This window comes from Epinephelus moara, chromosome 5 (genome assembly GCF_006386435.1).
Source record: "Epinephelus moara isolate mb chromosome 5, YSFRI_EMoa_1.0, whole genome shotgun sequence".
Lineage (NCBI taxonomy): Eukaryota > Metazoa > Chordata > Actinopteri > Perciformes > Serranidae > Epinephelus > Epinephelus moara.
The window spans coordinates 19058845-19072236 of record NC_065510.1 but is presented as its reverse complement, the minus strand read 5'-3'; the positions used below and the strand labels follow the sequence as shown (position 1 = coordinate 19072236).

At 42.4% G+C, this 13392-nt stretch overlaps 1 protein-coding gene across 1 annotated transcript in view; it reads left to right on the top strand.

Moving 5' to 3' along the window:
- The first annotated feature begins 6379 nt into the window (after nucleotides 1-6379).
- The window catches only part of tet2 (tet methylcytosine dioxygenase 2), a 34302-nt gene continuing 27289 nt past the window's right edge, over nucleotides 6380-13392 (top strand). The window contains exon 1 of the mRNA XM_050043671.1: nucleotides 6380-6820. The gene's annotated coding sequence lies outside the window, so the exon portion shown is untranslated. The remainder of the gene's footprint in view (nucleotides 6821-13392) is intronic.

The window sequence follows — 13392 nt, the reverse complement described above, 5'->3', positions numbered from 1 at the left end:
GTGTAATGTGACATTAACAGTCACAAATGTCAAGTGCCAGCTGTCTGCATGTGGAGTGGCTGCATCTCGTTTTCTGAAACAGACACAACTCTGTGCCTCTGTGAAACAACCCTATAGTTTGCTCCCACTTTAGTAATGTTAGTTTTATATCGACCTAGGCTGCAATAAATAGAATAGACTGAATTACTCTTCTAAAGTATATGAAGGTGCAAAGGGTTTATGAAAAACACAGATGTTTAGAATTCGTGAAACTCATGAAACTGACTGAAGTAAACTGGTGAGCCTGCTCACACTGCAGCACTCAGACTCTTTAAAAGGAGTAACAGATGCATTGTAGGTCATCATGCTTCACCAGCAGGGGTCATCATCTGCTCCATGCCAAACACCAGAGAATGTAGTTAACACACAGTGGGGCTTCAGTGCTTTGAGAGCGTGCCGTTTGTCAACTCGATACGAATCTTGAACAGTGTGAAAATTGTGATTATTTCTGTGAAAGTGTGTGACCGATGTTTTTTCTGCTTGACTGTCTGATCATTAACGGGACCATCTTGTGACAAGTTGATGAAACGTACAAAGGAAAGTGTTCCAGGGTGTCTAGAGGTCTTTAAAACGTCTTAAATTAGGCCTTAAAAGGCATTAAATAGTCTTAAATTTGAATCTGTGAGGTCTGAATTGCCACAAGCATTTTATGTAATTTCTTTTTGCAAAATAAAGTTGAGTTTCTTGTGTGTGAAAGTCCAAATTTCTGACGTTACAAATCTTAAAACCTGCTGCTGAACCTAGCAGTCTTTTAACTTTGCCTGTTGGCAAAATATAGATTGGCTTAACTCACTCTAATAATCACATTCCTACAGAAAACCTGCATGGAAACACGTGTAAATACTAACAATTATACTTACCTGTGATGTTTGAATACAAATCAGTTTTAAATTTGGTTACAAGCAAACTTTAAAAGGTCTTAAAAGGCATTTTATTTAATTGTCTGACACCTGTAGACACCTGCTTTGTTCAACCACAGAGAGAGTTTTAACTGTCTTCTCTCTTTTGGTTTAAAGATGGCTGTTGCAGGCGAACTAGCTTCAGTCTGCACCAGAGACAGACACCGGCTCGCAGCAGTGACCCCCAAAACGAGCCGAAGCCAGACAATGATTCCCCTCTGGGATGGAGAGCTGGAGAAGTGGGTGAGAGGCTTCTATCACACAGCTGGTAAAAAGGGCTTCCCCGCTCTTACAGTAATAGAGGGCCATGCCTACAGAGGCTTCGGCTGGGGGGCGGTGTGTGTGTGTGAGGGGAGGATGGAAGCACCTGCAGCCTGAATGCGGGAACCGGCTCTTAAACCTCTCAGAAGCAGTTGGTCGCCACGGGAACAGCGGCAGGCCATGATTGGCCTTGTCCAACCCTGCTGTGCCCGGGGAGGAACTCTGTCAATCGTTAGATGACACACACACACACACACACACACATATACACACACCGCAGACAGGGAGGCATTGTGGAGCGGGACAAAAGTCCTGCAATTACAAATGTGCAGCAAATGTGAAACAGCACAAAAATGTTCAACTTCGGTGCCGTTCAGAGCTCAATAATATAAAATAACTGTTTTCCAGTTACTCTCCCTCTCTTTCTCCAAACCCCCGTCACCACCACTCTTCCCCAGACCCCCTGCTGCGGCTTAAACAATTAGGCTATGTGAGACCCACACTAACGACTCTCCCTTGTCTTTTAAGATAACTGCAGGAGGAGGGGCAGCCGTGGGTGACATCTTGTTAGGGGGGGGATCCTGTGGTCAGTGGCTTGTGTATTGGCCCAGGCAGAGGATACCTAGTTATTACCCTACATAAAGAGCTCGTATGTGTGTGTTTAGATTGCCCCGGGTGAGGTGTGTGCTAATACCACTGCTGCTTGTGAGAAGTGCTGGTTTTCTCAGCTCCGCGACGAGCCCCAGTAGCTGCGTCGCACCTCAGATGTCACCCTTTACTCCTGCTTGTAGAGCAATGTAAAGAAAGCTGTAAATCAGCGCTTTCATCACAAATCAGCCTCCACTTAGTTGAGTCTCCACCTTATTTAGGACCAAATGATTCACACCAAATATAAAAAGTTTTCCACTTGCTTTAACACTTGCTTTAAAAAGCAAGTGTTTTCAGTCCACGAATGTTTAAATGTGCTGTTCACACTAAATGACAGTAGGAAAATAAGTAATAATCTCTTGACATGGGCATGTGTACACCACTTGAGGACGATCACATGACAATCAAATAGTTTTGGAAATGGTTTTGGTAAAGATCTGTGTTGGTGTGGTGTGGATGGAAGGCCAAACTATAGGGATGCATTTTCAGATGTATATGTTCGTGTGGACATGGCTCGAAGGAAAGAACAACCATGTTGCTGCTGTAGAGCTCTACCTGGAAAACATTAAGGCCAGAAAACAGTTTTTTCACAGCGGTCAATTTTGAGATTTTGGGCTATTTTGCTTCTCTTACATGTCCTCTTTAGGACTAGTAGAAAGAAAATGTTCAACATACACATTTAAGGTATATATTTTAGTTCAGATTTCTGTAAAATTTTATGCAAAAACATGCACATGTAATTAGGTGATGTGTCATTTGCAGATTTAAACAAGAAATGTCAGAAAATAGTTATCTTAATGTTAAGTAATCAACTGAGGAAGTTTCCTGGTGATATCTGTTAGTTCAAATGTTTACCCTGTTCACATGTATTGTCTTACTGTTTGTCTAAAAATGTATGAAACTGTACAATCATTAAATTAACGGCTTGATTTTGAGCTAGATAAAAAGTAAAAACATAAACAAAACATGACAGACATGCTCAAAAATCCAACCCAATTCCAGTATTCATGTCTCATTTCAAAAGGAAATTGTCAACAACTATCCCAAACGTATTTACAACCATTAATATAGATAAATACAGTACGTATCTTTAAAGACCATTTTCTCAACATTATTATTTTTTCTCATATTTGAGCCAAAAATCTCAATATCAGTAGCACTTAGATACACCAAACTTTCCACTTTTATTCTAAAATATATTCTGAAGGTTTTTACAGGGGGGTTATTCATCTGTCATGCATAGCCTGATTCGTATAACATTTTATTCTTAAAAATGTGGTGAAAATTGATTTTTTTTTATAGCTCTTGAAAGTTTTTTTCTGATTTATGGAGTGATGAAAAGAGATTTCCAAAATTCCCTCTGAAAAAACTCTAATGTGTCAAAAAAAATTGAGCAATTTTTTTTTTTAACCTGACTTTTTTTAATGTTCAGATTTCTGTTCTGAAATAAATATCAGTGCATGTTTGATTATATAATGCGCGATTTGCCTTTTTAAACACAAAATTTAAGAAAAGTTGTAATACTAATAGAAACTATCTGAATGTACATAATCATAAAGGAAAGTTTCATGGTGATATCTATCAGTTAGAAGTTGTACTCTATTCACCAGGGGTGTCTATTCAAATTTTGTGAGGAAAGGCAGTTGTTCCTTAAATATACTCAGTAGTGCGCTTAAATTATCTAAAAATGTCCACAAAAAAAAAAATCCATTTCACGTTTGCAGAAGGACAGTCCTTTTACATGAGGTTTTTTACAGTAGTTCAGCTCTCTAATTTGTCGACATCGTCTATTGGGTACCAGGAAATGTAGGAATTCGACATCAAACAAGTCAGTTACAGTTTTTTACACTTCAAGTAAAACGTTGAGAAGAATGACTCATCTCACTCTGTGGTTTCACCACCCAGCTTGATAATGTGAGCTCATGCTTCACCACAGTTTTCACGAAAGAGCGCAGAGGGAGGATGACTATAAACCACCACATGGCTTAGAGTGACACACAGATCTAAAGACCAGCAGCTCCAGATCTCTGACCTGAGGAGCCACCAGGATCCTGTCTTTGTTTTGTTTGGCATAAATCAACAAGAGCACCGAGCCCACTAGAAAAACAGTCTCTAATGCTCATCGTCATCTTAAGGTGTGAAATCAGTCAAGTGACAAGTGTGCCTAAATTTCGATGACCCTGGGTCAGCATGTGGCCACAGCTCTGTGTTTACAGACGAGGTGACGGCACATGCCTCCACTCCTTTGAAATGTGACAAGGTGAGAGGAATGACGAGATTATCTCTGATTTACGAGTTACAGTAGCTTTCGGGGGAAGCGGCCCGGCATGGAGCTCTCCTGCTGCCTGACCGCTGGCAATACACACACACACACACACACACACACTGAAAAGTCAATGCAGCTGTTTTAAGATGCATGCAAGATAAGCACTGATAAAAGCACTGACTGCACTTTGGGAGTGCTGCGGCTCCAAATCCAGCCAATTTAAACAGTAATAAATAAATGAATTCATTCAGAGGGACAAAAAATACACAAGCTCATTGTCTGAGAGTATCAGAAATTGTACTTTGAGCTTTAGTGCAGCCAGCTGAACGTAGAGACGTCTAATACACGCACAGTTTGAAACTTGAATGTGCATTCTAAATGTTGTCTAACCAGATAAGTAGACTCGGTGCACTGTCTTGTTTACAGCAGCGGCCTGAGGAAGCAGGGCCAGGGAGATGGAAGGAAGCTGACCAGTCCAAACAACCGCTGAAAGCCCTGCAGCACTGATTACCGAGACACTTCATTGCCGCACTGGTAGGTTTACTGCCTTGCTCAGGGGTGCTTTGATGGTTGTTGTTGATGAGACGGGGGGGAAACGGAAAGCTTTTCATTCATTCACTTCTATGATCTTCACAACTCATTGGGGGATTTAAATTTCGTGGTCACAAGCTCCCTAACCATTAGCCGAGCTAGCTGCGGTTCACATGAGCTTAGTCTTTGTAAACAAGGATTAACAACAACGGACAAGCATAAACACGCCGCTGTCAGCAGTCCCCTGGAAACTCCAGAAACATCCAGTCGACATCTTATCACCTAGAAATAGAGCTGAGAGACCACTTTGTGATATCAGTTGCTTCAACACCATACTGACTGTAATTTGGGGATTAAAACAATACTAAATTAATGTTGTTTTTTCCTGACACAACAGTAGGATGCTTAGTAAAGGCTGTATACTGTGGTGCTTTTTAATCTATGTGTCCTCCTTAGTTGTAAGAGGAAATCAACTGGCTTTACCCTGCAGCAAGAATGACACAATCTGACCTCATTACCAACTGTCTAATCCGTTTAAAGACATTCACACTGAAGCAATCTAACATCCACCTGGGTGACAACTGTGTCATGCACAGAAAGATGACAGATCCGATGTAAAAGGCTCTATTTTGTCTTTACAGGATCTGCAGCTAGCGTGACTCCTCCTTCCTCTCTCTCTCTCTCTCTCTCTCTCTCTCTCTCTCTCTCTGCCTCTTCCCCTCCCCCATTCTGTGTAAAAACAAATCTCCTTTTCTGCTCTGAGCCTGAAACTATTGAGTCAACAAATGTCACTGCAGCGAGGCAGAGGCTGCTGGGAAAGAGGTGGGGTCTCCCTTTAAGCCTCAACTGAAGCTAAAGGGAGATTATTTTCAGACAAGACCCACCTGTTAGTAAAGTAAAAGAGGAATTAAACAGTAAAGTGAACTGGGGGTGCCGTTGACTATTGAGCATGGGGCATATGTTACGAAATGACAACATAGTGCTGCTAAAAATATTACTTTTTCCCCTACAAAATCTATAAACTGTGAGATTATGTGTATGACCTTTACAATTTAGGGTGCAAAAACAGTCTAGGTTGCAAACTGAGCCCCTGACTTACCGCTCTGCTTAAAAATGTAACACAGAAACCCACAATAATAACCACAGCAGACGTTTTCGTACTTTCCCCTATTATAGCGCATTTGCACTCGTGTTATTCTGACGACCATCCAGGGCTGAATTTGTCTTTTAAATCTGTCTTTTAAAGCGCCTTTCTCCCTCACACTGCTCCCTCTATCTCTTTCAAGCCCACGTGGCCAGTGTCAACAGGAGGTGGGTCTTGGCAGACACATGAAGCAAAGTATGCTGCCCGTATGCAGGCTGGAGAGTTGTCTTTCACTCTAAAAATGAGCCAGCCGGCTGAGGTGTGCCAAAATAAGACACAGCCGTTGGAAAAGGAGTGCATTGCTCAACTGCTTGGACTCCAAAACCGATTGTTGCTGTAATGCCCTAAAAAATGAGGGCTATTACACAACAGGGGAAGTTCTGTAACCAGTGACAGAGAAAGAAAGAAAATGAAAGAAGGAAGTCAAGATAGAGGTGTAGAAAAAAAGGAGGGAAAAACCCTTAGTCACTGACTTCCTGTCTGAGGAAAGGAAGGGGGTGGAGGCATATTCTGCTCCAGTCAGACAGTTGAAGCAATATTCAGCATAAAGTTTACCGGGGGTGGAGTCCTGTCCTGCTCACTGAATCCACTCCAGTGCTTTAGGGCAGCCATCATAGTGTGCACTATTGTGTGCGGCTGAGGGAAGAAGAAAAAAAGAGGAGGGAGCAGAGGAGGGAAAGAAAACCTGTCTCTTTGTGTGGGGAGGACTCAGCAGGAAAGTGATTTTTGTGATTATTTGCTAGCAAAGCGAGGCTCTCCCCCACTGACCTACAGCAACACCTTGTCTCCTCTGCTGCCTTACACCAGAGCCACATATGAGTGTGCTTCTCAGGCCAGCAAAACAGCGACACCCAGGCTTCTCCTGATGATGAGAGCCGACGTCAGACCGGTTTCCATGAATATTGATGTGGAGGATAGTCTGTTTCATAGAAGAACAGAAGGAGGCAAGATGGCTGCCCTTTAGGATTTGTTAAAGAGGAGATTCAGACGGTTTGTTGGAATTTCTACAAAGTGGAGGGACGTAAAAAGGAGGTGAGAATTTGCTTAGTGTGTTAATCCTCTGCTTACCCTTCTCTCCTTTAGCACTGGCAGCATTTTTTGGTGGTTTTGCCACCAGGCGAGGTGTAGCAACTGTCCCCCACCGTAAAAGCAAGAGCCAACATAATAAGGAGGGGATATTAGATAAAGCTACTCCAACATGGCTGACGATTTGCTTTCTTTTTTTGCCAGCTGAGGCTGAAAACACACCTTCTGTGTTTTCCTGTGTGCTCTGGGCTCACTCCACATTCTTGCTGCTTTTGAATGCATCATAGAAAATGGTGTACTTAGATTGCTTGTTTCTTTAAGCATAATTTAAATGCCTGTATCATGCTCTCTTTCTTCTCTCAACAATTCAACCTTGCTTTTTTATGTGACACACATTTTTTAAAAGTGTGTTTTGAGTGTGTGTTTGTTTTTAAGAGTGGAAACACATTTTGTACATTTATGTGTAATTATTAGCTATTACACAATGATGATATTTTCCATTACACATGTTTAATGCAGGCAGTGTTACCCCATTTTAGCTTCTCTTTTTCATACCCATGGCTGTGTATGTTTGTTTTTGCTGTTCAGTAGGGAGACTGTGTGTGTTAGGAGAGTAAAAGTCCAACCTGAAACATGTCCAGCAGTAAGTGCACACAGTGTCTGCACAGCAGTAGAGCTGGAATAGCTCCTGGCTTTGTGTATCTCTGTTAATCAGCTTTCATTGTTTTCACCACTGAATGACAAGCAGGCACAAAGGCAAACCCCAAAGAGAGGCAAAAGAGAGGAGAACTGAGTGTTAGTGAAGGCACACAAGGTCAGAAAGCTCTGAAGGAAATGAAACTCAATCCCACCACACCATTAACTGGGGGAACAAGAATGGTAATTCTGGGGCAGGTTTTTGACCAAAGGCTAAACAAGAGATTGTTCCCAGACAGCAGCAACAAAACATCCTATTTCTGAGAGAAGTTTGCTGAACTTCTTTGAGAAGCTCAACCAAACCTGATGGTTAACAGGACTTTATATTTGTAATGCAGCACAAGCAGTTAAAGGTCACAACAGTCAGAGTGCTGTGTTCTTTAGTAGCTATTGACAAATAGATTATTGACAATACAAAGAGGAATGTGTCTGTGTTTCTCTGTGTGTGGCTGTAATCATTTAAAAAAGGAATTGGTGTAGAATAACAGCATGGTGACCTAATTCTTGCACAGATAGAGAAGTAAGCTACAATAATGGAGTGATAACAGTGAGGTAAGCACTTGCATACACTGACAGCTTGGGGGGGTTGTGTTATGCATTTTGTTTTTAGAGATACATCCGTTAAATACATGGTAACAACATGTAAATTCAGATGTGTTGTAGTCTTATCTCAATGAGCAAATAACTAAGTAGTTGTTAGTTGTTTTTTGTTCCTGAATTCACCACGTGTTACTCTTAAGATTAACATCTGAATGGCCCATTAGGATATAACAGATCTCCCTCGGGTTTGTGTATTGGGTTTGTGTATTCTACTGACTACAGTCGTAACGTACCCACACCATGGCCTCAGGTAAAAAGCTAAGTAAATGCACGCCTGCAAGGTGGAGAATAATGACTGACCTTAAATAGGCCATTGCAACGCAGCAGTGGGGGCTGTCTGCATGAGCAACACAGGAATTCAGATTGCTGAAGTTTTCAGTTTTCAAGAGAAACCTGTGACATTTACATCGTGGCATGTGAGGATAAAGAGGCCACAGAGAAGGTGAAGAAGCAGCAGTGAAGTCAAAATAAAGTCAGTTGCTTGTCAAATGACTGGAAGACAATCCCCGAGCTTTTATGTGACCAGCTGCTAATGACAGACAAAGGGGAACATTATTCTGTCACAGCCAAACGCTCCTCTTCCCCCTCTTGAATTAAGCATTTGTTTTAAGATATTTGTGTTTACATGCCGCATTTCTGTGGTCCAGTATGCAGCCCCCTACGCTGCAGCGCACACTCGCTTACTCTCTACTAAAAATGATCTGCTTGTAGCGGAAGAAGTTCCCATTTTTAGTCCTAGCGAGCTGTCAGGGAACTTTCTAACCAACAGTGGCGGAGTAAAGCTCTGACGCAACGGCATGGCTGTGTTTTGATACGACAAGCATGGTCATTGACTGTGTAGTGTCAACACGAGCGCTCAAGCAGGGGTGTTCTCCATAGTACTCATAAAGTATGTTGTGACTGCATTAGATCAGGTGATCTGTGTGTTTGTGTGTGAGTGTGAGTGTGTGTGTGTGTGTCGATCCCGCTGCCTGATTCATGATGTTAAGAGACTGTGGATGATGTCTCATGTGAAAGGCTACATTAGGTCAGTTTAATTTTTTTGGTTTTATTTACCTAACCTTAGAGATAAAAGTAGCGTAATTTGAACAGCTCAAACTGGGCTGTTCTGTATAGCCATGTTTCCACCAAACATCTATGGTATAGTAACCCTAGAACTGTACGCAACCAGTGTGAACATGTACGTGAACCGTAGATCTGTTTTGCATTTCCACCACAGACAGCACTCTTAATATTTAGGCGGGATTGTTACCAGATGGCAATGGTCGCATCACTGCTACATTCAGCTCTTGTTGTATTTCCTCTTCACCGACGTTGCAGAGACGTAACTGTACCTTGCTGTTCATCCACGGGACGGGGTTGTGAGACTTTGTCAACACGAAAAAGAACAGGAGTGAGTGTGTAGAGCAGAGCAGGGGTGTATTACTGCCGAAGCGCACAGGAACGACACTCTGCCACTGTTTTTTTATGTTCGCATTAACCTAATGTAAACATTTGGAATGGAACAAATGGAATATATCATATTGACATTTAAGGTGTTGATTAACGACTTCTACTCAACAACAGGCAAGAAAACATTCCACCTTAAATGTTGCCGGGTAGCTCCTTGCAGAGGTCTTTCAGCGGCAAAGTGATTACATTTTTTTTTTCTTAGTCTATAGCTTCTAACTGTTCACTAGTGAAGATGAAAAGGCAGCATCCATAAATGTGGTAGTTATAGTTGATTAACTTAAGTCAACTTTGCCACTGTAGGAACAGCTGTTACAGTCCACTGAGCAAGAGTGTTGATTCTCTATTGACAAATCAATGGAGTTTCTAGCTCCACCTTTTACTATCTGACAAAAAAACTGAACAGTATAGAACAGTTGTACTGGTACCATCCACAACACTGACAATGGAAATGAAAAAATAACCGTTCTAATGGGTAAGGAACTGGAGCGGACTGCTCGGTGAAAACAAGGCTTATATTGTGTATCGAGTGGTCTATTTTTGATTTCGCTTTACTATTCCCATAGCACCTCAAACATCCCATTTCACATATCTGCTCCATAGTTTGGATGGATTGCATCTGGCCCAGTTCACTGCTTGCTACTGAAAGCACTTTATTAATGGTTGTCACAGTGTAGTTTGTGTTCCCCTTTGTGTTCAGTTTTACTGTACACTGGATTTACACATGCTAATCCTGACCTGCATAATAATATCACGTTCTACAATTAAGAAACAAAAGCACACAATCTTATTGGAAGTGCTGTCCATGAGCCTCTGCATGGCTGTTGTTATACCAGCAGCTGAAAAGGCTCCAGAGCATTAATGGGCCTATAGGAGGCTGAGTGGGGGGAAGGGCCAGTTGGATCAATCACATGCACATAGCTTCTCTCATCTATCTACACCTACAGATAAAGCCGTGCAGTTGGACTGCTCCTCCGTCATGGCCGTAAGTCCCCTTTATGTCACTCCCAGGGCAAAGACAATATCACCTTTGGGAAGAATGTCCAGTTGCCATAGCGTTGCACAACAATGCTGCCCACTTACAATACCCAACCCCTTACCCAAGCCCTCACCTCTGACCCTGCTCTGTCCAGCCCACGCATCATATTTCCAGCCAGAGGCTGTTGCACAGATGACAGAGAGGCAGGCTCAGTGGCAGGTTAGACATTTTATATTGCACTACCTGCTGGACGGCTTTGCTGGTCATAACTCGGGACTGCTTTCCTGAGACAAAATGGCGAGATACTGAGTGTTACTATTGATTTCTGCAGTATTGATTTCCCTCTTGTCTGCTAGTGGGGGTTGTTTTTCAATGGAGAGCAGGAGGGAAGCAGCAAACCACAATCAAGTGTTTCTGCAATGGAATCTAACTAGTCGCTAATTTACACACATCTTTGAACAGAATTTGCCACCAACAGTGCACAGCTGAGAGAATTTTCTTGTTGGTGAAAGCAAAGCAGGACTTGCAGGATATGGTCAAACAAGCCCTGACATCCCTGTGGAGCTTTGATAGAGAAGGTTTAACTGCATGCCATATGCTGCTTTATTTAGCATGATATATCTGTATGGGTTTTATTGGACGTTTATGCATGCTTTATGTACTGATCAGTTCTGAAGTCTGCTAAATGTAGCCGAAGGTCTTTAAACTTGTGAATCACTTCTGTATGTATGGGCTTACTGCAGAACATTGTGGGTTGGAGAGAGCTATGTGCTTCTCTGAAAATATGAAAAGAATGTCTATTAACTGAGGCCAGATCACAAAAATATGTCAGTTATCAATAATTACCACACCAGATCCACCCCAAAACCCCAACAAGAATCTTAGCTTTCCATCCCAGGAGGGCCTATGATGTGATTATGGCCTGCGAGTGGTTTATTGGTCATCACTGGAACTGTGTAATAGTAATAATATCTTTATGGGTCTCAGAGTCGGAGAGACAAAAATGTTATCAGTCATTACCACACCAGATGCATGAATCCCGACTCCTGGCCTTCTTTTTCCACGAGGCCGTGCGTTGTTAGCCGGGCTGAGGCGTAATTATGGAGTGAGAGTGATAAGGCTCTGTTTGAGTGGCACGGGGCCGGAGGGAGTGTTGCTGGCCCTGTGAGCATGTATCGATGTCAGGGTTTACCTCAGGGGTGAGACAGCGAGGGCAGCGACTCAAAAGCTTCCTCCACGTGAGCACACACACATGGCCGCTCTGTTTACAAACACTATCCTGGCATTCCGCACAGAGAGAGAGAGGGAGGCAAGTGAGATGTTACGTAAGCGCCCCAAAGCGAATAGCATCCCTTCCCGCCTCTCGCCGGGCCGCCTCTCCTACGCTTGGACAGTCTCCTTGAATGCAGTTTCCGCCGGTTCCGCTACAAGATTTTAGGAATAAAAAAAAGAAATTAAGAGCCACAGTGACAACAGTGTCTGTGATGGAGAACGTGGCGAGACTGAGTGGAGGCCTGCCGCTCTGACAGCGCATAGCTCCTGCGCAGGTGAAGGCCTTAATGGTGCCAAGTCAGATCAAACTGGTTCTAAACTTGTCGTAACAAATGATTTTATAAACTCCCTTCACAGTTGCAGCTTGGGTTCACTAAATAACTGCTACATTTGCGAGGTTTCATGCAAAAGAAACCCAACGCATGTGCACAGACACTGGAGAAGACACATTTCACTCCACAGTGGAGCTCTCCATTGCACTGCACAGTTTTACATAGATGATTTATTTGTTGAGAAAACTTGGTTTGACTGATTCAAAAGGTAAAAATAATCTTTTGTGAATATATAAATGAAGGTGAATTAAAGGTTGAGCTCTTGAAATGAAGGTAAAAGAAAAATTGTGATTCATCAGTTAACCAGATGACCATATGCAGACAAAAACGTCTGTCTCCATATTGTGCAAAGGTGAAAGATGCCTCCTTTTTAGCCTTGCTTTTCAAACATAGGCGTGACAATGTGTGGAGAAGTAGCAAACCTGCACACAGGCTGTCAATAAGCCTTACAAATCTTGAAAAGTGACTGAAACTCAAGCTAGGATCTTACCCTTAAGAAGACTCTCATGTCAAAATGTATCAGTCAGTTCCAGTTAAATTAAATCTCTGACAATGAGGAGGCTTTGTCACAGGTCTAATCCTGACACGATCATTCAGAAGAGATTTTTGTTTCATATATATAGCTTTTCAAAATGCATCTTCTGCTCAAACTGGCTTAATTGGAACAATATGTGAAAAGAAATTTCCATAGCTAATGCCCCTGTCTCATGATCTACAAAGCTCTGTCATGATAGCCCAATTTCAATGGGATCCACAGCGATCTAAACAACTGCTTCTGATGGCTGTTAACCCTCTTCTAAAATGGCTGTCAGATATGGATGGTTTTGCTGCCAGGAGCTGTCATTGAAAAGGTTAGGCCCCATGGCCCCCTGTTGTCTGCACAAGGAGCGCAAAGACAGACAGCTGGTCCTGAATGTCATTTAGAAGCGTAACCCTACCAAAGGCTCTGAATGACATCACTAACTACTTCTGAGGGCTTCAAGTGGCTCACGCTCAATATTAGGTTTCCTAAGTGGAATGTACGAGTGCAGCAGCTGGTGTCTTTCCGAGCCGTAGTGTTAAATGACAATCAGACTGGTTTGCGGCCATATATGTATTTATATTGGGAAAGCTTCAAAGACTGATTTTAGCAATGGGTCTAATGGATAGAAACTCCCTGCTTGAACAAGAGTCTTTCAGATGTGATCGATACAATACAGTTTCTGTGCAGGAAAACATTAAACTCAAAACTCCTTAACTTAAGCTCATAC